Genomic DNA, 24352 nt, shown 5'->3' with positions numbered 1-24352 from the left:
TCAGTGGGTGTTAGAGGTTATTATTATTTAACTGCAAATATGTTTTTAATTTATCTATTGAATATTTTCATTTGCTAAAATGTTATGAGTTTTATAGTCATAGAATAAGTATCTCAGCTATTCCACCTACTTACAGCAATGTTTTCTAGGATTACTATCTCCCTCCTTCTCTTTTAATGTTGATCAATTACATTAAGTGCCTACTCAGCTGTGAACATCTTCCAAGTCATAACTGTGAGTCTTTGGGTGAGCACGTTATTGGCTCACATGGACATGTGGGCATAAGTCTCACCCTTCCTTCACTACCCTTCACTTCCCCTAAGTTGTGAAGTGATCAGAATTCAAACACAATACTGTCCCCTCATTTTCCAGTTCAGTATTTCATTTCTGTTATCCTAATACAATACACATTAGTGGCTTTAGAGTGTAATTTAACCTAACGCTTCCCTCCCCCTTAATTGATCACCCGTGATGACCAGTGCATTATATGTTAGGTCCTGGAATAAATCATTAGATCATAGTCTCTTCCTTCTAGGAGAGTTCAGTGCAGAAGGGTGAAGTAAAATGCCCAAATAACTGAAATAGAAGATTTCAATTATTAAATGAGATAGCATTTAAGAAAAATAAAAATCCTACAGAATTATTATACACTAAGAGAACTAGAAACAGCTTCTATGAGATGGCATTTGGCACAAGCCTTGATATATGCTTAACCTATTTTTAAATTAGAAAAAATGGGATGGGTTTGGGAGGTAAAATAGACACAAAAATAAAAGACAATTCAGGTAGATGAAACTTTTGTATAGGCACTAGTAGATGTAAATCATATTGCTGTTTTGTTGAGTCACTAAATCATGTTTGACTCGTTGTGACCCCATGGACTGCAGCACACCAGGCTCCTCTGTCCTCTGCTATCTCCTGGAGCTTGCTCAAATTCACATTCTTTGTGTCATACTGAAGAGGATTTTAACTGCTTAAGTAAAATTTGGTTCTGAAATTGTAGGCAACGTTAAACACTAGAAGTGTTTGAACAGAAATAAAAAATATTTTCGCTTTCAAAAGAAATCTAGTAGCAATGTGAAAGTAATATCATAATGGAGACTGATGAGATATTAGGACATCAATAGAATCCTACTTCAAGAAATAACTAACAAGAGCCTGAACCTTAAGCTCCGCATTGGTAAGAAGATTCTTTACAACTAGCGCCACCTGGGAAGCCCAATGTGGTATTACACTCCTGGTAAAATACCTATTACAGAAATTTGTTCATTTAAAGGTGGATAAGTTCATTCTAAAGGACATTAGCCCTGGGTGTTCTTCGGAAGGAATGATGCTAATGCTGAAACTCTAGTACTTTGGCCACCTCATGTGAAGAATTGACTCATTGGAAAAGACTCTGATGCTGGGAGGGATTTGGGGCAGGAGGAAAAGGGGATGACAGAGGATGAGATGGCTGGATGGCATCACTGACTCGATGGACGTGAGTTTGAGTGAACTCCAGGAGTTGGTGATGGACAGGGAAGCCTAGCGTGCTGCGATTCAGGGGGTCGCAAAGAGTCGGACATGACTGAGCAACTGAACTGAACTGAAGTTCGTAATCGGAGAAGGCAATGGCAACCCACTCCAATACTCTTGCCTGGCAAATCTCATGGAGAGAGAAGCCTGGTAGGCCGCAGTCCATGGGGTCGCTAAGAGTCAGACACAATTTAGCTTCTTCACTTTCACTTTTCACCTTCACCTTCACGCACTAGAGAAGGAAACGGCAACCCACTCCAGTGTTCTTGCCTGGAGAATCCCTGGGATGAGGGAGCCTGGTGGGCTGCCGCCTATGAGGTCGCACAGAGTCAGACACGACTGAAGCGTCTTAGCAGCAGCAGCAAGTTCATAATAAATAACCGGGTCATCTCTTCCTTTCATGGATATCAACTTCTTATCACATTCTATTCCACACAGATTGATGGAAAAGCCTAAGAAGGTCACTCTGTCTTAACTTGTCACTTAAATGCAGCACTAGGAGCAGGGCATGTTACTCTCTCCTTTCTGCAGTGCAGAGGAAATGGAGATCAGAGATTAGGCCTGTAACTGACTCCATCCGCACAGACTCTTTTCTGAGCTATTATTACGGGCCGTATAAGGCCATAGGCAGACATGAAATATATCTCCTCTTCTCCATTCCTGGGAAAATAACTTAAATTTTCTACTTTTATAAAGCATTTCTTTTTTCTTCAATGGATTCAAAATGTGCTTTTAATAATCCTTTCAATAGCCCTCTGAAGGAAAATTTTATACAAGAATTATCATTCTGTCCTTACAGATTGGGAAAACTAAGCAGAGAGATTGAGTGTCTTGCCTGAGGCCATGAGGCAAGTTAATTTTAGAGCCAAGAATAGTCATCTTTACTGTTTCTCTGACACCTTAGCACAGGCTGCATCACTGTGAGTACATTTCTTGTGAACTGTGTCAAAGGCAGCAAGTATTACTATGATACCCACATTCTAGGTGCTGATAAATATAACCAGTATGATGACTATCACAGATGAGAATCAAGCTCTAGAAAAGGAAGATCATTAGGTTATACTCTCACCTCTCTTTTCCTCATATATTTATCTTATTTATAAAGGTCTCCTATGACCTATGTAAAAAAAAAAAAGTGAAAGTGTTAGCCACTCCATCGTGTCCAACTCTTTGCTACTCCATGGACTATAGCCTGCCAGGTTCCTCTGTCCATAGAATTCTCCAGGCAAGAATATTGGAGTGGGTAGTCATTCCCTTCCCCAGCGGATCTTCCCAACTCAGGGATCAAACTCAGGTCTCCTGCACTGCAGGCAGATTCTTTACTGTCTGAGCCACCAAACTAATCTTTTCCATTTTTATTTATTTTATCCAGTTCCTCACCAAAGCTGAAGTTTAGGCAGTTTAAGGTTCTACCCAGTGGGGCAACTTGCTTCTCAGAATCACATAATATATTTTGTCTTACCTTGTGCTCTCACAATTAAAAAAAAAAGACACAAAAATGTTGTAAGCTCCAGATGTATTATTTAATGAATTTGGTATTTGTATTAGAGATGGTTTTCTCTGGTGGCTCAGTGATAAAGAATCTGCCTGCCAATGCAGGAGACAGGGGTTCCAACCCTCAGTTGGGAAGGTCCCTAGGAGTAGGAAATTGCAACCCACTCCAGTATTCTTGCCTGGGAAATCCCATGGACAGCCTGGCAGTCCATGGGATCATAAAGAGTCAGACATGACTTAGTGACTAAACAACAACAACAGGTCATAAGTAATAGGACATCCAACTATCAGAGATGTGATGGAGATAGGCAATCTCTGGATTGATTCAGTAACATAATAATATCACTGCATCCCTAGGCTCCTGGACTACACCCTTTTTCATAATGACACTTCTTATTACCTCATGATGTTAAGAGGGCTGCTTTGATTGGGCATCAAATCCTTATTCAAAAATGGAAATGAGAAGTGGCAGAATGGCCCTGGCTGTGATGGACCGCACAGAAGTGTGGCCAAGAGGAGCTACCCCACTCCCAAGGTCAGGGGTGGCAGCCGAGAGGAGCAACCCCTCATCCAAGGAGCAGTGGCTGCATGGGTGCAGGAGGGCCAATAGGAGCTACTCCACATTCAAGGTCAGGAGGGGCAACCTCAACCAAGGTAAGGAGCAGAGGCTGTGCTTTGTTGGAATAGCCGTGAAGAGATATGCCATGTCCAAGGTAAGAGAAACCCAAGTAAGATGGTAGGTGTTGCAAGAGGGCATCAGAGGGCAGACACACTGAAACCACAATCACAGAAACTAGCCAATCTGATCACATGGACCACAGCCTTGTCTAACTCAATGAAACTAAGCCAAGCTGTATGGGGCCACCCAGGACAGGTGGGTCATGGTGGAGAGGTCTGACAGAATGTGATCCACTGGAGAAGGGAATGGCAAGCTACTTCAGTATTCTTGCCTTGAGAACCCCATGAACAGCATGAAAAGGCAAAATGATAGGATACTAAAGAGGAAGTCCCCAGGTCGGTAGGTGGCCAATATGCTACAGGAGATCAGTGGAGAAATAATTCCAGAAAGAATAAAGGGATGGAGCCAAAGCAAAAACAATACCCAGTCGTGGATGTGACCGGTGATAGAAGCAAGGTCTGATGCTGTTAAGAGCAATATTGCATAGGAACCTGGAATGTTAGGTCCATGAATAAAGGCAAATTGGATGTGGTCAAACAGGAGATGGCAAGACTGAATGTTGACATTCTAGGAATCAGCGAACTAAAATGGACTGGAATGGGTGGATTTAACTCAGATGACCATTATATCTACTACTGTGAGCAGGAATCCCTTAGAAGAAATGGAGTAGCCATTATGGTCAACAAAAGAATCCGAAATGCAGTACTTGGATGCAATCTCAAAAACAACAGAATGATCTCTGTTTGTTTCCAAGGCAAAATATCACGGTGATCCAAACCTATGCCCCTACCAGTAACACTGAAGAAGCTGAAGTTCTATGAAGGTTCTATGAAGACCACAAGACCTTTTACAACTAACACCCAAAAAAGATGTCATTTTCATTATAGGGGACTGGAATGCAAAAGTAGGAAGTCAAGAAACATCTGGAGTAACAGGCAAATTTGGCCTTGGAATACAGAATGAAGCAGAGGAAACACTAATAGAGTTTTGGCAAGAGAATGCACTGGTTATAGCAAACACCGTCTTCCAACAACATAAGAGAAGACTCTACACATGGACATCACCAGATGGTCAACACCAAAATCAGATTGATTATGTTCTTTTCAGCCAAAGATGGAGAAGCTCTATACAGTCAGCAAAAACAAGACCGGGAGCTGACTGTGGCTCAGATCATGAACTCCTTATTGCCAAATTCAGACTTAAATGGAAGAAAATAGGGAAAACCAATAGACCATGCATGCATGACCTAAATCAAATCCCTTATGATTATACAGTGGGGTGAGAAATAGATTTAAGAGACTAGATCTGATAGACAGAATACCTGATGAACTACGGACAGAGTTTCATGACACTATACAGGAGACAGGGATCAAGACCATCCCCATGGAAAAGAAATGCAAAAAAAGCAAAATGGCTGTCTGGAGAGGCCTTACAAATAGCTGTGAAAAGAAGACAAGCAAAAAGCAAAGGAGAAAAGGAAAGATATAAGCATCTGAATGCAGAGTTCCAAAGAAGAGAAAGAAGAGATAAGACAGCCTTCCTCAGCCATCAGTGCAAAGAAATAGAGGAAAACAACAGAATGGGAAAGACTAGAGATCTCTTCAAGAAAATTAGAGATACCAAGGGAACATTTCATGCAAAGATGGGCTTGATAAAGGACAGAAGTGGTATGGACCTAACAGAAGCAGAAGATATTAAGAAGAGGTGGCAAGAATACTCAGAAGAACTGTACAAAAAAGATCTTCATGACCCAGATAATCAAGATGGTGTGATCATTCACCTAGAGCCAGACATTCTGGAAGGTGAAGCCAAGTGGGCCTTAGAAAGCATCACTATGAACAAAGCTAGTGGAGGTGATGGAATTCCAGTTGAGCTATTCCAAATCCTGAAAGATGATGCTGTGAAAGTGCTACACTCAATATGCCAGCAAATTTGGAAAACTCAGCAGTGGCCACAGGACTGGAAAAGGTCAGTTTTCATTCCAATCCCAAAGAAAGGAAATGCCAAAGAATGCTCAAACTACCACACAATTGCAATCATCTCACACACTAGTAAAGTAATGCTCAAAATTCTCCAAGCTAGGCCTCACCAACACGTGAACTGTGAACTTCTAGATGTTCAAACTGGTTTTAGAAAAGGTAGAGGAACCAGAGATCAAATTGCCAACATCCACTGGATCATCGAAAAAGCAAGAGAGTTCCATAAAAACATCTATTTCTGCTTTATTGACTACACCAAAGCCTTTGACTCTGTGGATCACAAAAAACTGGAAAATTCTGAAAGCGATGGGAATACCAGACCACCTGACCTGACTCTTGAGAGACCTATATGCAGGTCAGGAAGCAACAGTTAGAAATGGACATGGAACAACAGACTGGTTGCAAATAGATAGGAGTATGTCAAAGCTGTATATTGTCACCCTACTTATTTAACTTATATGCAGAGTACATCATGAGAAACGCTGGGCTGGATGAAGCACAAGCTAGAATCAAGATTGCCAGGAGAAATATCAATAACCTCAGATATGCAGATGACACCACCCTTATGGCAGAAGTGAAGAGGAACTAAAAAGCCTCTTGATGAAAGTGAAAGTGGAGAGTGAAAAAGTTGGCTTAAAGCTCAACATTCAGAAAACTAAGATAATGGCATTTGGTCCCATCACTTCATGGGAAATAGATGGGGAAACAGTGGAAACAGTGTCAGACTTTTATTTTTTGTGGCTCCAAAATCACTGCAGATGTTGATTGCAGCCATGAAATTACAAGACGCTTACTCCTTGGAAGGAAAGTCATGACCAACCTAGATAGCATCTTAAAAAGCAGAGATATTATTTTGCCAACAATGGTCCGTCTAGTCAAGGCTATGGTTTTTCCTGTAGTCGTGTATGGATGTGAGAGTTGGACTGTGAAGAAAGCTGAGCACTGAAGAATTGATAGTTTTGAACTGTGGTGCTCGAGAAGACTCTTGTGAGTCCCTTGGACTGCAAGAGATCCAACCAGTCCATCCTTAAGGAGACCAGTCCTGGATGTTCATTTGAAGGACTGATGCTGAGGCTGAAACTCCAATACTTTGGCCACGTCATGAGAAGAGTTGACACACTGGAAAAGATCCTGATGGTGGGAGGGGTTGGGAGCAGGAGGAGAAGGTGACGACAAAGGATGAGATGGTTGGATGGCATCACCGACTCAATGCACATGAGTTTGGGTGAACTCCAGGAGTTGGTTATGGACAGGGAGGCCTGGCGTGCTGCAATCCATGGGGTCGCAAAGAATCAGACATAACTGAATGACTGAACTGAACTGAGTACTAGCAACTATCAGGTATCTATGTCTTATCAGGAAATAAGAGTCTATACTAAAATCTTTCTAGGAGAATTTTGTTCCTATTTCTTTGACTAGACCTATATCATGAGGCCACCTCTAACTTAAAGAAAAGCCAGAAAAATTTATCCTGGCTTTACACACAAGAGGAAGAAAGACAAACGGAGATGGAAACCAGGTATTAATCACAATTCTCATGTCAATCTGTGGAGACTTGTAAAACATAGTATACATGTCCATGACTTTGGTTTTGTAAAACCATATTTTTTGCATAATGCAAAATAATAATTTGAAAATAAATCAAAGAAATGAAGGAAATAAGGATAATGGAGAAATGCTGATGTGAAATGATTTAACAACAATACAATATTGTAATTAACCTCCAATTAAAATAAATAAGTTTATATTAAGAGAGATTAGATGTAACTGGATAAGCTGAAAGGTACCTTTTACAAGGAAAATTCTGATACCCTTTTGAAATATTCTGTGAAAATCCACATAGAGAATCAGAGTATGTAATTCAGCTTATCTGAGCTCACAATTTGAGTTCTTAGTTATTTTTTACTCCTCCTTTAATAATAATGTAATGGTCAGGATTACTTTATAAAGATAGCTTCATGTGGTATTACTTATACCCTTTCAGTAAAATAATTCTTAACTTGCCAATCATTCAGTAAAATATTGGAAATGAATATAGAAAAGTGCACTTAATTTTCTTATTTCCAATGTGTACTTCCAGTATATCTAAGAGATGCTTGATATCCAGTCATAATTGGGACTTCAGCAGATAATTGAGTTTTCCACCTACAGATCCTAGGAGTCCAGAATTTTCCCCTCCGTGGACCAGCTCAAAGACTGACCAATCCATCAGGATTCAACAAAACTCCAACTGGCAAGAGTAAGGCATATCAAGAAAGCATTTTAAATGGCACCTTGGAGTTGATACTGTGATAATTTCCAATGTTACTGCCACTCTGCTGTATGTATTTTAAATAAAAGCATTTTATTATTCAGTCATGTTCTGTAGCAAGTAAATCTAGAGTGGCACCACGTTATAAATTTAATAAGTAAGTATGGTTGTCCATTGTGATGTCTTAATGCCAAGCACAAGAAACGCTCTTTTTCCTCATTTTCCTAAGGTCCAGTAAGTGTTAAGCATTCTCCAAGATAAGGGGAAATTGAGCTGCTAATCTTCTAAACTGTTTGCATCTACTACTCTGATAATAACACCATCATCAGCAACATAGTAACAAATCTTTATGGATCAATTCTACTGTGTCAGGTCCTGTACTAATTACTTTGTGTCTCAATGTATTCCTCACAGTAACTCTATAAGGCAGAAAACATTATCCCATTTTATAGATAAGAAAACTGAGGGTTAAGGATATCAAATAACTAACCTATGAGAAAACATCTTAAGTCATTCCTACCAACATTCTAGGTCCCAACCAGTAATGCTGAAGAAGCTGAAGTTGAATGGTTCTATGAAGACATACAAGACCTTTTAGAACTAACACCCAAAAAAGATGTCCTTTTCATTATAGGGGACTGGAATGCAAAAGTAGGAAGTCAAGAAATACCTGGAGTAACAGGCAAATTTGGCCTTGGAATATGGAATGAAGCAGAGGAAAGACTAATAGAGTTTTGCCAAGAAAATGCACTGGTCGTAACAAACACCCTCTTCCAACAACACAAGAGAAGACTCTACACATGGACATCACCAGATGGTCAACAACAAAATCAGATTGATTATATTCTTTGCAGCCAAAGATGGAGAAGCTCTACACAGTCAGCAAAAACAAGACCAGGAGCTGACTGTGGTTCAGACCATGAACTCCTTATTGCCAAATTCAGACTTAAACTGAAGAAAGTAGGGAAAACCATTAGACCATTCAGGTATGACCTAAATCAAATCCCTCATGATTATACGATGGAAGTGAGAAATAGATTTAAGGGCCTAGATCTGATAGACAGAGTGCCTGATAAACTATGGAATGAGGTTCGTGACACTATACAGGAGACAGGGATCAAGACCATCCCCATGGAAAGGAAATGCAAAAAAGCAAAATGGCTGTCTGGGGAGGCCTTACAAATAGCTGTGAAAAGAAGAGAAGCCAAAAGCAAAGGAGAAAAGGAAAGATATAAACATCTGAATGCAGAGTTCCAAAGAGGAGAAAGAAGAGATAAGAAAGGCTTCTTCAGCCATCAATGCAAAGAAATAGAGGAAAACAACAGAATGGGAAAGACTAGGGATCTCTTTAAGAAAATCAGAGATACCAAAGGAACATTTCATGCAAAGATGGGCTCGATAAAGGACAGAAATGGTATGGACCTAACAGAAGCAGAAGATATTAAGAAGAGATGGCAAGAAAACTCAGAAGAATTGTACAAAAAAATCTTCATGACCCAGATAATCACGATGGTGTGATCACTGACTTAGAGCCAGACATCCTGGAATGTGAAGTCAAGTGGGCCTTAGAAAGCATCACTACGAACAAAGCTAGTGGAGGTGATGGAATTCCAGTTGAGCTATTCCAAATGAAAGATGATGCTGTGAAAGTGCTACACTCAATATGCCAGCAAATTTGGAAAACTCAGCAGTGGCCACAGGACTGGAAAAGGTCAGTTTTCATTCCAATCCCAAAGAAAGGCAATGCCAAAGAATGCTCAAACTACTGCACAATTGCACTCATCTCACATGCTAGTAAATTAATGCTCAAAATTCTCCAAGCCAGGCTTCAGCAATATGTGAACCGTAAACTTCCTGATGTTCAAGCTGGTTTTAGAAAAGGTAGAGGAACCAGAGATCAAATTGCCAACATCCGCTGGATCATGGAAAAAGCAGGAGAGTTCCAGAAAAGCATCTAATTCTGCCTTATTGACTATGCCAAAGCCTTTGACTGTGTGGATCACAATAAACTGTGGAAAATTCTGAAAGAGATGGGAATACCAGACCGCCTGACCTGCCTCTTGAGAAATTTGTATGCAGGTCAGGAAGCAACAGTTAGAACAGGACATGGAACAACAGACTGGTTCCAAATAGGAAAAGGAGTTCGTCAAGGCTGTATATTGTCACCCTGTTTATTTAACTTCTATGCAGAGTACATCATGAGAAACGCTGGACTGAAAGAAACACAAGCTGGAATCAAGATTGCCGGGAGAAATATCAATAACCTCAGATATGCAGATGACACCACCCTTATGGCAGAAAGTGAAGAGGAAATAAAAAGCCTCTTGATGAAGGTGAAAGTGGAGAGTTAAAAAGTTGGCTTAAAGCTCAACATTCAGAAAACGAAGATCATGGCATCCGGCCCCATCACTTCATAGGGAATAGATGGGGAAACAGTGTCAGACTTTATTTTTTTGGGCTCCAAAATCACTACAGATGGTGACTGCAGCCATGAAATTAAAAGATGCTTACCCCTTGGAAGGAAAGTTATGACCAACCTAGACAGCGTATTCAAAAGCAGAGACGTTACTTTGCCAACAAAGTTTCGTCTAGTCAAGGCTATGGTTTTTCCTGTGGTCATGTATGGATGTGAAAGTTGGACTGTGAAGAAGGCTGAGTGTCGAAGAATTGATGCTTTTGAACTGTGGTGTTGGAGAAGACTCTTGAGAGTCCCTTGGACTGCAAGGAGATCCAACCAGTTCATTCTGTAGGAGATCAGCCCTGGGATTTCTTTGGAAGGAATGATGCTAAAGCTGAAACTCCAGTACTTTGGCCACCTCATGCGGAGAGTTGACTCATTGGAAAAGACTCTGATGCTGGGAGGGATTGGTGGCAAGAGGAGAAGGGGATGACAGAGGATGAGATGGCTGGATGGCATCACTGACCCGATGGACGTGTGTCTCAGTAAACTCCTGGAGCTGGTGATGGACCGCGAGGCCTGGCATGTTCGATTCATTGGGTCGCAAAGAGTCGGACATGACTGAGCAACTGATCTGATCTGATCTGACCAACATTCTATAAGAAAGATTTCTGTTTGTATTCTAGCCTTCTAGGTACACTAGAAAACCCTCTCAATCCAGAAAACATAGGCATGTCTAAGGCAGCATAGGGCTTACCATAGCACAGATTCTAAATAAAGCATTATTAAATTAAAATGCACTCTTCAACTGCTCACATAACTTGTTTTAATCTTTCAAGGAGCATTACCTTTTTGAAATAATAAAGAATGCAATGGAAAGGAGGGACAGGGACAGTTCAACTTACTGTCAACAAGGAAGCCTTTACATACCATCTTCCATGAGGTATATTCTCTAACAATGCAGACCTGTGGTTACAAGAAAGCAAGTGAAGTCAAACAGTTCATAGCTTAATTGTCTTCTAAGTTTTTATAGCACCAAGAAAAGGCGTGACCCTACCAAGCAAGCTGGCAGGAAAAAAAGGCTTCTTAAAACCTTATGACCTTGAAGCACTCATCTCTGAAAATTTCTTTCACCCATAGGCAGGCATATTTATCTATCATCCTATATGTGAAAGAAAATGAAACTATGGCAACAAGTTTGCTAAAAGAAATAGATTTAGAAAAAGAAAAAAACACTTGGGTGCATTTGTAGCCCAGTTCTTATTTCCAAAGTAATCTCACGTGAAAAGTCATGGATGTCTTTTAACATGACATCCATGTGAAAAACGTCAGAGTGATATATTTATAGGGCTTAATTCCCTAGCTATCTATACATCCAAGGGAGATCTGGCTTCTAAGGAATATCTGAGTGCCAAACAATAATAAACATTCAGGCTTCCCAGGTGGTTCAGCAGTAAAAAGAATCTGCCCCTCAATGCAGGAGACACAGGTTCAATCCCAGGGACAGGAAAATCCCCTGGAGAAGAAAATGGCAGTATTCTTGCCTGAAAAATCCCATGGACAGAAAAGCCCAGCGGGCTATAGTCCATGGGTCACAAAAGAGCTGAACATGACTTAGTGACTCAGATCAGATCAGATCAGTCACTCAGTCGTGTTCGACTCTTTGCGACTTCATGAATCGCAGCACGCCAGGCCTCCCTGTCCATCACCAACTCCAGGAGTTCACTGACACTCACGTCCATCGAGTCAGTGATGCCATCCAGCCATCTCATCCTCTGTCGTCCCCTTCTCCTCTTGCCCCCAATCCCTCCAAGCATCAGAGTCTTTTCCAATGAGTCAACTCTTCACATGAGGTGGCCAAAGTACTGGAGTTTCAGCTTTAGCATCATTCCTTCCAAAGAAATCCCAGGGCTGATCTCCTTCAGAATGGACTGGTTGGATCTCCCTGCAGTCCAAGGGACTCTCAAGAGTCTTCTCCAACACCACAGTTCAAAAGCATCAACTCTTCAGCACTCAGCCTTCTTCACAGTCCAACTCTCACATCCATACATGACCACAGGAAAAACCATAGCCTTGACTAGACGAAACTTTGTTGGCAAAGTAACGTCTCTGCTTTTGAATATGCTATCTAGGTTGGTCATAACTTTCCTTCCAAGGGGTAAGCATCTTTTAATTTCATGGCTGCAGTCACCATCTGTAGTGATTTTGGAGCCCAAAAAAATAAAGTCTGACACTGTTTCCACTGTTCCCCATCTATTTCCCATGAAGTGATGGGGCCGGAGGCCATGATCTTCGTTTTCTGAATGTTGAGCTTTAAGCCCACTTTTTAACTCTCCACTTTCACCTTCATCAAGAGGCCTTTTAGTTCCTCTTCACTTTCTGCCATAAGGGTGGTGTCATCTGCATATCTGAGGTTATTGATATTTCTCCTGGCAATCCTGATTCCAGCTTGTATTTCTTCCAGTCCAGCGTTTCTCATGATGTACTCTGCATAGAAGTTAAATAAACAGGGTGACAATATACAGCCTTGACGAACTCCTTTTCCTATTTGGAACCAGTCTGTTGTTCCATGTCCAGTTCTAACTGTTGCTTCCTGACCTGCATACAAATTTCTCAAGAGGCAGGTCAGGCAGTCTGGTATTCCCATCTCTTTCAGAATTTTCCACAGTTTATTGTGATCCACACAGTCAAAGGCTTTGGCATAATCAATAAAGCAGAAATAGATGCTTTTCTGCAACTCTCTTGCTTTTTCCATGATCCAGTGGATGTTGGCAATTTGATCTCTGGTTCCTCTACCTTTTCTAAAACCAGCTTGAACATCAGGAAGTTTACGGTTCACATATTGCTGAAGCCTGGCTTGGAGAATTTTGAGCATTACTTTACTAGCATGTGAGATGAGTGCAATTGTGCGATAGTTTGAGCATTCTTTGGCATTGCCTTTCTTTGGGATTGGAATGAAAACTGACCTTTTCCAGTCCTGTGGCCACTGCTGAGTTTTCCAAATTTGCTGGCATATTGAGTGTAGCACTTTCACAGCATCATCTTTCAGGATTTGGAATAGCTCAACTGGAATTCCATCACCTCCACTAGCTTTGTTCGTAGTGATGCTTTCTAAGGCTCGCTTGACTTCACATTCCAGGATGTCTGGCTTAGGTCAGTGATCACACCATCATGATTATCTGGGTCGTGAAGATCTTTTTTTATACAGTTCTTCTGAGTTTTCTTGCCATCTCTTCTTAATATCTTCTGCTTCTCTTAGGTCCATACCATTTCTGTCCTTTATCAAGCCCATCTTTGCATGAAATGTTCCTTTGATATCTCTGATTTTCTTAAAGAGATCCCTAGTCTTTCCCATTCTGTTGTTTTCGTCTATTTCTTTGCATTGATCACTGAAGAAGGCTTTCTTATCTCTTCTTGCTATTCACAACAAAACTGTATAAAAGCTTCCACAAACATTGACTCTAATTTATCAAAATAATATAAATTTCTTAAGGTATCTATCCAATATTTTTATAAGATTTGGTATCTCATATTCTTCACTTTTAAGAAATAACTTAAAAAAATGCTGTGTCTGTGCATAGCCACACACATACACTCACACATGTAGGTGTTTATTTAATTAGAAGAGCAATATTTTGGAAGTCCTAGTTGTGATATGAAGTTGATAATATCTGTGATATGATGTCCTACCAGCCATATTTAATCTGATTTGATGTTTTTCCTCTTATTTAAAACTTGTTTGACTGTCATTTGAGGTAGATATCTTCTACAAAGTTGCCATAAACACTAAATGAGCAAGTACTGTACCAATGCTCCTCAAGAAAATACTAGGTTAGGTTCCTGGGAGTCCCTGGTCACATTGCCATCAACCAATGAATATTAATCTTCTTTACATATGTTTCTGTTAAAAGATACTTGATTTAATATATACTGATATTCATCAACTTTGAACTCTGGACAACAGCACTCTAATTCCTAAGCCAAGCTTTTCTAACATGTGTTTTTTCTTCACAAGGGACTTCACAAGCTTCTTGTGGTTAGGAATAGTAGACAGCATTGTTCTTTTTTTTTTTTTTTAATTAATTTTATTTTATTTTTAAACTTTACATAATTGTATTAGTTTTGTATTAGCATTGTTCTTGTTGGCCACATTAAACAGCAAAATCACCAATAAAAAGCACAAAGATATGAAAAAGGAAATGCAAAACTAAACAAACATAAAAAGGGACGTGTTTCAGTCTGGAAGCTGAAACAAGAAGGGAGGGCGTAGTTTTGATCCATTTCAGCTGGAAATGTTACCTGGAGGCAACTAAAATTTTTCCCACTTTGTGCATGTCTGCGAATGGCCTTCAAAGTGCTGAGAGTATTAACTTTGGGGTTCCAAATAAATTTTAGCAAGCAGATGAATAAACAGAATTGGCTAATAATGAGGACTAACTGTACTTGGGAAAAATTAAAAATCAAGCTCTGATTTTCTTAGATATAATTCTTTAGGTTAGATAGAAATCCTGGAATGTATTTGTCCTTAATATTTGAAGGTGTGTAGATGTCCTGCTCTAATTTTTGTATGATCCTAGATCTCAGAAAATGAATAGATCAGGCATGTTAAAAGATGCTTAATATCATTAATTATTATAGAAATGCAAATCAAAACAACAATAAGATATCACCTCACACCTATGAGAATGACTATCATCAAAAATTCTATAAATAAATGTTGGAAAGGATATAAAGAAAAAGGGAATACTTGCACACTGTTTATGGGAATACAAATTAGTGCAGTCACTAGGGAAAACAGCATGGAGCTTCCTCATAAAACAAAAAGTAGAATCACCATATGATCCAGCAATTCTGCTCCTAGATATACAGTCAGTAAAGAAAGAAAATGTTAATTTAAGAAGATACACTTGCCCCAGTACACATAGCAGTACTATTTATAATTGTCAAGGTATAGAGGGCATGAGATTAAGGGGTACAAACTACTATGTACAAAATAGATAAGCAACAAGGATATATTGTTTAGCACAGGGAATTATAGCCATTACCTTGTAATAACTTTTAATGGCATATAAAAATCCTCAACATCATTAATTATTAGAGAAATGCAAATGAAAACTACAAAGACATATCACCTCACGATGGTGAGAATGGCCAAAGCCAAAAAGTTTATAAATAATAAATGCTTGAGAGGGTGTAGAGAAAAGGGAACCCTCCTATACTGTTGATAGGAATGCAAATTAGTGCAGCCACTATGGAGAGCAGTATGGAGGTTCCTTGAGAAACTAAAAACAGAGTTACCTTATTATCCTATGATCCCACTCCTGGCAAATATCTGAAGAAAACCATAATTTGAAAAGTTACATGCACTCCAGTGTTCACTGTAGCACTATTTACAATAACCAAGAAATGGAAGCAACCTAAATGTCCATCAACAGAGGAATGGATAAAGACGTGGTACATATAAACAATGGAATGTTATTCAGCCATAAAAAAAAAAATGAAATAATGCCATTTGCAGCTCCATGAATGGACCCAGATATTCTCATACTCAGTTAAGCAAATCAGGGAAAGAAAAATGTATGCTATCACTTATATGTGGAATTAAAAAAAAAGATACAAATGAATTTATTTACACAACAAAAACAGACCCATGTACACAAAGAACAAACTTATGCTTACCAAAAGGGAAAGAGGGGAGAGGATAAACTGCTGCTGCTGCTGCTAAGTCGCTTCAGTCGTGTCCGACTCTGTGCGACCCCATGGACTGTGGCCCACCAGGCTCCTCCGCCCATGGGATTTTCCAGGCAAGACTACTGGAGTGGGGTGCCATTGCCTTCTCCTGAGGATAAACTAGGAGTTTTAAATTAACATATGCACGCTACTATATATAAAATACATAACCAACAAAGACCTACTGTATAGCACAGAGAACTATACTCAGTATTTTGTAAAACTCTATGAGGGAAAAGAATCTAAAAAATAGACATAAAATGTATATAACTAGACCAATTTGTTGTACACCTGAAACTAACACAATACCGTAAATCAGTTCAGTTCAGTTGCTCAGTCGTGGCCGACTCTTTGCGACCCCATGAATTGCAGCACGCCAGGCTTCCCTGTCCATCACCAACTCCTGGAGTTCACTCAAACTCACGTCCATCGACGTAAATCAACTATACCTCAATTAAAAAAACACTGAATCACTACACTGTATGCGTGAAACTAGCATAATATTGTAAATCAACTATACTCCAATTTTTAAAAGAGAAAATGAAGAGAAGGCAGGCTCCAGCAGACTGATGAAGGCATTGATTTGCAAGGGTCCAAGAAGCCAAAGCCAAAACAAAAAGGCTGATTCCAAATTGTTTATGTCATGTTAGTTCTAAGTGACTTTCATTCATTTATTCAGCAAACAATTTATCATCATACTCACTTTGTCAGGCTATAGGTACAAAAACCGAATGCATTATAGTCACTCCCTTCCAAGACTATTCTCAGCTTCGTGGGGATTGTCTATAAGCCAAATGTTTGTAGCTCTTTCTGCTTACACAGGAAATGGAAATGCTGGCTTGTATTTGCTTCCACATTTATCTTCCCACACTTTTCCTGGTCTCCTGGACAGATCACACTGGGACAGTGGGGTGAAGATTAAAATAATGACCATATCTCCTTCCCTGAGGGTTTGTATAGGCTGAGATGCGTGTGAGAGCAAGATGGAAATTGTCAGAGAACATATTCATGTTAACCCATTATCATTGACAATAATGGGAACAAAGTCATATCATTATAAGTCACTAGCTTAGTTTTTTCCAATGAAAGAACAACTATTTTGAAAAAGTACCATATATTGATTTTTAGAAAGCTAATATTTTTTAAGACATGCTGAAAACGGCTGGTATGTACTTTCCCTTGTAGTTTAAGGATTTCAGACCATCAATATAACCATGTAACAAAGATTTATCATGCCTCTGCTAACAGAATGTAAGTTGAAATTCAATGCTGGTACAAATAATTTATATTTCTAGAAATGAATTTTTAATATATAAAATTAAGAAACAGTAACACAAGTTCATTTGCAGATGATCTGAACCTGAACATACTGCATTGAAAGTGATTCACATCTTCTCAAACTTGCATTGACAATGGTGGTAGCATCATCAATTGTTCCAGTCAGTATGTGACAGAAGAGAGTCTTAAATCATATCTTAAAGTCAGTTTTTTATCATCCTTTTCTTAACCCTAACTATCCTATTCTCAAGAGCTGTATACTGCATATATTTTTATCCTCATTTTAACAGTATTCTATTTTAACAGGTTCTAAGATGTTCAGGAGATCAAAGCAGTCAATCCTAAAGGAAATCAACTCTGAATGTTTACTGGAAGGACTGATACTGAAGCTACAGCTCCAATACTTTGGTTATGTGATCCTAAGAACTGCCTCATTGGAAAAGACCCTGATACTAGGAAAGATTGAAGGCAAAAGGAAAATGGGGCAGCAGAGGATGAGATGGTTAGACAGCATCACCTACTCAATGGACATGGATTTGATCAAACTCCAGCAAATAGTGGAGGACAGAGTAGCTTGGAATGCTTGAGTGTGTGGAGTCACAAAGAATCAGACACAGCTTAGAAACAACAGCAGCACCAGATGTTCATTATAATGTATCATTAATTTCATCTATTTTTCCTGATAAACTAAAAAAGTGAATTGGTCACAAAAGAATTAAGTGTCCCAATTCTTCTCATGTTAATAGAGTGCTAGTATATTTGTATGTTCTTTGCACAAAGGAATAGCATTTCTCACTTTGGTAAACATGATTCTGAGGGGATGAGCTCACATCAGTAATCATGTGACTATAGCTTTACCATGGCATTACCATTAGCACATGCTCACCTACACACCATTCAGTATACAAGCACTTATTAAGGGTCTGCTACTTTCCAGGTACTACTGAAATAATGCTGCTATTAGAAACCACTGGACCACACTGTCTAATTTTAATAGATACTAGGCAGAGTTTCGTCTTGTCTAGTGATTAATACTGCTGCATATATCTCACCTAAAATTAAAGACTGGAAAGGAAGTCATACTTTGAATGCTGACTATATGTTGAGCACCATACTAGAAGTTCTTTTTACAAGTGATCTCATTTAAGCCTTATATTAAACAAGAAAGGAAAGTCATCCAATATTTACAAATGAAGAAGCTGTGTCTCAAAGAGAATAAATACATTTTACCATTCATATGCAATTTTATAGTGGTAGAACTGGAAATCAAATCCAGTTTAATCTGAACTCTATTCCATTCCACTCTTCTTTGCTTTTTGGAGTTATGAAAACACCCCTATTTTCAGGAATCCACCAAAGCAGGCACCCTTAAGTGGACAATATCCCATGTTCCTATCAAGGAGTGGATGTCTTTATGTTCAGTCAGTGCTTCAGAAAGAATCCAGTGTCATTTGTAGGTGAGAGTAAGTGCCAGGAATGGCATCATAGCTGAAGGACAGATTAAGGGTTTAGGGTAAATAAAATTTAAAATTCTATTTCCACTCTTACCAAGGAACATCTTGGTCTATAATTTTTCTTTCTTGATATTGTCTTACAGTGAGTTTACCAGACACAGATACATTCAAGAGCTAAATAAACCTATAAAATTCCTAAGGAAAAAATAGAGTCCCTCCCTTTTGGGGATACTAATGTACACAGCTCCCAAAATCCCTGGGAAATAATATGGGATCACATTTATCACATGCTTATACTTCTTTTGTTTCATTGATTGCAAGTGGCTTTAGTCTAGACTTCCCAATGCCTTCTCCAAGTCTTTTTCTTCTGCATAAAACATAAAATTCTCAAGCGTGGAGTATACAATTCATTGCAGCCACCAGAAGTCACTGATTCCTGCATTTATTTTTTCCAGATTTCAAATCTATTTTTCATGCTGCTTGTCATATAGGGCTGACATGTGTCACAGGATGCTGCTACATGCTGAAGTGATGCATAACCAGACAAAATTTTCAAAGAATAATACATTTTAAATGCCTGTTTAGTTTGATGTACTCAGAAAATTGCCCCCAAAATCAACATTCATGATAGTAATATAAAGAGAACAAAGATATTTCTCATTCAGGCCCAGAAAAGCTCATAAACAAACCTCAAAGAGAGAGTCTCCAGCTGACTTTAAATGCACAGAGTTAACAACATTTATTAAAATATCATTGAAAGGTTGGCTGCCAATATCCTTTCAACTCTCTCCTTGATATCCTACAGTCTTGGATTTCAGTCCCCTCAGATTCTCATTTAATTGTGGTGCTGATTCTCTCTGAGCTCTCTGGAGAGCCCTTTGTTTACTAAGGATCAGTTTTTCTCATCTTTTAAATCTTGCCTGTACTCTGGAAATTATTATGAGCCAAATGAAATGAGAACAGGAAGAAGAAAGTCATTTTTATCCAATAGCACAGCATTTATTCGCATATTTCTGTAATAAAACACACACACACACATGTACACACACACACACACATTTATGCACACACATAATCTGTATGTATGAATAAAACAGTATCACTGAATTAAATCAATATAATAAGGTGTCACAAAGTAAGTGGCAAGGCTTGCCATAGCCTGGTGACCTATGATTTGGGCAAAAACTCTGGATAGGTTACAAATCAAGAGAACTAAATACCATCTCCACTTCACTGTGAAGGTGAATAAAGTATAAAAATAAAGAATCATCACGCCACACTGCCTGCTCTATCCTAACACACACAGATGCACATACATACTATCATCTGGACTCACATCCCATACAGAAGCAGAGAAAATGCTGTCACAATTTTATCATTTGGCAAATTTCTTCATGCAGAGTGGGCATGGTGAAATAAGGAAAAGATGAGAAAGTTGTTAATAAGGTGGGAAAATACAGCATTCCTTCTAACAATACCTTAAATGTTACTTTTCTATATTAATAGGAAGTATTCGTACTTGACACTTTGAGTCATTCGGAACAGCTGTGAAATTCATTCATCCCACGTGGCTTCCGGGCTGTGTTTTCAGTGCCTTCTAATCTCTTAGGTCTCAACTCTTGCCGCTTGCCCTCATTATTTCTGGTACACAACACTAACATGTTGTGCGGAGCTGCACAAAATTGCCAATAATGAAAATTTTAGGCTATAAAAATGGTAGTCTGATGTTCCATCTCAGAATTCAGTTTACCCATCTCACCGTGTCACTTCTTGCTGCACTCTAATCTTCACTGCGGTTAGCTTTTCTTCACTTGCTTTCCTATACCCAGTCCTTTCCAAGGCTTCTTGGATAATTCTGACTCATCCCTTAGGTCTCTGTTTGTAAGCCTCTTTCTTTAGCAAATTTTTCACTGAAAAAAAAAGGCAGGGTGGTGGGGGCAGGGGATGGGTTCTGTGCTCTTCCTTATCAGAAAAGGATGTGTGTGTGTATCTCTCTCTCTCTCTCTCTCTCTCTCTCTCTCTCTATATATATATATATATATATATATATACATACACAGGATATATATATATATACAGGATATATCTGTCTATATGTGTGTGTGTGTGTCCATATATATATATATAAATATTTGGGATTCCACTGTTGTTCTCACATGTAGCTATCTACAGCATCTGCTCTTTGGAATACAGTCCTGTCGTATCCCTCTATCCACTTTATTTTTCTGTTTCTGACAACTCACCCCATGCTAGAAATACCTGCATAGGTTATGGATGTATTCATTCTGCAAGGTTTTTAAAGCTTATTTCAATGACATTACCTTCCTCAGCTGGATAAGCAATCACAACAACCTGCTGCAAATGTGTTATTCCCCAAATTGGATAAATTCCCCCAAAGTCTAGACTTTCTGCTCAAAACTAGCAGAAATGGTTTCTATTAAAGTGATGGGAAAAGCTATATTTGTCACCTTATTAGTCACCAGTACAAGTCCAGATGCTGCCAGTCCCTAATCTGATTCTTATCGATATGGATTGAATATCTGTGCAGATGCTAGGATGATTCAGAAAAACAGCCCCATGAGATGCTATTATAGATCCAAATATTACTCCCACTGTTGTCTGAGCCTGAATTCTTTGAAGTGGAAAAACTTTTCTAACTTGGCAAAAATCTACTGCTGATTTTTAAGGGGTGTTTCTAATACATTTCCAGTGGATCAACAATAGCACAGACACAACTTTTCAATTTTATTTTCAGGAAAAGGGGTCACCATAGTAGGACAGCAATTATTGATGTTAGAGAAAGACAACCTAAAGAGTTTTCTTCTATGAAAATGTATCTCAAGATAATATTTTCATGTAATTACTATCAGATATCATGAAGCAAAGATACAGGACAATACTGAAATTTGGATAATAAAAAATATGGACTACTAACAAAAGTGCCACACTTCAGGTTATTTAAACTAATTCCTTAATATTTAGGGTAAAAGAGCCACTAAATTTAGTACAGTCATAAACAAACTTAGTGCCCAGAAAAAGAAGTAAAAAAAAATTTACATACATTAAAAACAATTTTGTCCTGAAATATATTCATAGATACACAAAAGTAGAAAGGAATGATTTTTAGAACTACATATTTCACATCAAAATCAACCAGATTAAACAATCTATTGAGTGAAGTATATTCAGCTATTTCATTTAACAACTATTTACCAATATTTATCTAGTACTACCAGACCACCTGATCTGCCTCTTGAGAAATTTGTATGCAGGTCAGGAAGCAACAGTTAGAACAGTTAGAACTGGACATGGAACAACAGACTGGCTCCAAATAGGAAAAGGAGTTCCTCAAGGCTGAATATTGTCACCCTGTTTATTTAACTTATATGCAGAGTACATCATGAGAAACGCTGGACTGGAAGAAACACAAGCTGGAATCAAGATTGCCAGGAGAAATATCAATAACATCAGATATGCAGATGATACCACCCTTATGGCAGAAAGTGAAGAGGAACTAAAAAGCCTCTTGATGAAAGTGAAAGTGGAGAGTGAAAAAGTTGGCTTAACACTTAACATTCAGAAAACGAAGATCATGGCATCCGGTCCCATCACTTCATGGGAAATAGATAAGGAAACAGTGGAAACAGTGTCAGACTTTATTTTTCTGGGCTCCAAAATCACTACAGATGGTGACTGCAGCCATGAAATTAAAAGATGCTTACTCCTTGGAAGGAAAGTTATGACCAACCTAGATAGCATATTCAAAAGCAGAGACATTACTTTGCCAACAAAGGTTCATCTAGTCAAGGCTATGGTTTTTCTTGTGGTCATGTATGGATGTGAGAGTTGGACTGTGAAGAAGGCTGAGCGCCGAAGAACTGATGCTTTTGAACTGTGGTGTTGGAGAAGACTCTTGAGAGTCCCTTGGACTGCAAGGAGATCCAACCAGTCCATTCTGGAGGAGATCAGCCCTGGGTGTTCTTTGGAAGGAATGATGCTAAAGCTGAAACTCCAGTACTTTGGCCACCTCATGTGAAGAGTTGACTCATTGGAAAAGACTCTGATGCTGGGAGGGATTGGGGGCAAGAGGAGAAGTGGATGACAGAGGATGAGATGGCTGGATGGCATCACTGACTTGATGGATGTGAGTCTGGGTGAACTCCGGGAGTTGGTAATGGACAGGGAGGCCTGGCATGCTGCGATTCATGGGGTCGAAAAGAGTCAGACATGACTGAGCGACTGATCTGATCTGATCTTATCTGATCTAGTACCTACCACTGTACTGTGCACAGCAAAGACAGGGGCAATGAATAGAAGAAACTGATACACAGAAGTGCTCAGTAGGGAGTAAGAATAAACAAACAAAAAGGAAAATACAACTAACAAGTACCGTAATCCATCACTCCATCTTCTGTAAACCCTGGAAAGAGTCTAGAAGGACACATGTCTGTAGGACCTCAGCAGAAAACACAAATTCACAGCACAGTCTTAAATATTCTATTACACTGATTTGTTTCCACCAACCAAAATATTTCACCAACATGCAAACAGTTAAGAGCCATCACAACCATAGCACATGCCCAGAACAGAGAGTTCAGGTTTTTGTTACTTGCTGGTTTTTAATGCTTCTGATTAATTAGCCACAGAGAGGTACAGGGGTAAATAAAGCTACTGAAATTTATGCTCAGAATCATTTTTCCATGTTTTACTTTCTGAAGCTTCACGGCAGCTTCTTTTGTGTCCAACCTCAACTCTCCCCAGAAACTTCAAAGAGCTTAAAATTAAAAGGCCTGAGAGATGAGGGTGGGGGAGGGATAGATAGGGAATTGGGGATTGATTTCCTGTGGTCATGTGAGAGTTGGACTGTGAAGAAGGCTGAGCACTGAAGAATTGATGCTTTTGAGCTGTGGTGTTGGAGAAGATTCTTGAGAGTCCCTTGGACTGCAAGGAGATCCAACCAGTCCATTCTGAAGGAGATCAGCCCTGGGATTTCTTTGGAAGGAATGATGCTAAAGCTGAAACTCCAATACTTTGGCCACCTCATGTGAAGAGTTGACTCATTGGAAAAGACTCTGAAGCTGGGAGGGATTGGGGGCAAGAGGAGAAGGGGACGACAGAGGATGAGATGGCTGGATAGCATCACTGACTCAATGGACGTGAGTCTCAGTGAACTCCGGGAGTTGGTGATGGACAGGGAGGCCTGGCGTGCTGCGATTCATGGGGTCGCAAAGAGTCGGACACAACTGAGCGACTGATCTGATCTGATCTTATCTGATGTATATACTGTTATATTTTAAATGGATAACCAAAAAGGACCTACTATATAACACAGGGAACTCTGCTCAGTGGTATTTGGCAGCCTGGATAGGAGGGGAGTTGGGGGAGAATGGAAAGGTCCACCTAGTTAAGCTATGGTTTTTCCAAGTAGTACGGATGTAAGAGTTGGATTATAAAGAAAGCTGAGTGCCAAAGAATTGATGCTTTTGAACTGTGGTGTTGGAGAAGACTCTTGAGAGTCCGTTGGACTGCAAGGAGATCAAAACCAGTCAATCCTAAAGGATATCAGTCCTGAAT

General features: G+C 39.3%; 1 long non-coding RNA gene across 2 annotated transcripts in view; it reads right to left on the bottom strand.

The window, feature by feature from the left end:
- Positions 1-24352, bottom strand: part of LOC147379447 (uncharacterized) — a 64621-nt gene that overhangs the window by 28601 nt on the left and 11668 nt on the right. Inside the window, exon 1 of one of the 2 annotated variants that reach the window (XR_015133149.1) lies at positions 16356-16490. The exons of the other annotated variant lie outside the window; for it this stretch is intronic. This is a non-coding gene — a long non-coding RNA (uncharacterized LOC147379447). Of the gene's footprint in view, positions 1-16355; positions 16491-24352 lie in introns of those variants that run through there. 2 annotated transcript variants of the gene reach the window in all.

Source organism: Bos grunniens, chromosome 1 (genome assembly GCF_055505025.1).
Source record: "Bos grunniens cultivar Pamir isolate PY7600 chromosome 1, Bosgru_T2T1.0, whole genome shotgun sequence".
Lineage (NCBI taxonomy): Eukaryota > Metazoa > Chordata > Mammalia > Artiodactyla > Bovidae > Bos > Bos grunniens.
Note: the sequence above shows the minus strand (reverse complement) of the source record. Positions and strands in the feature narration are given on the sequence as shown.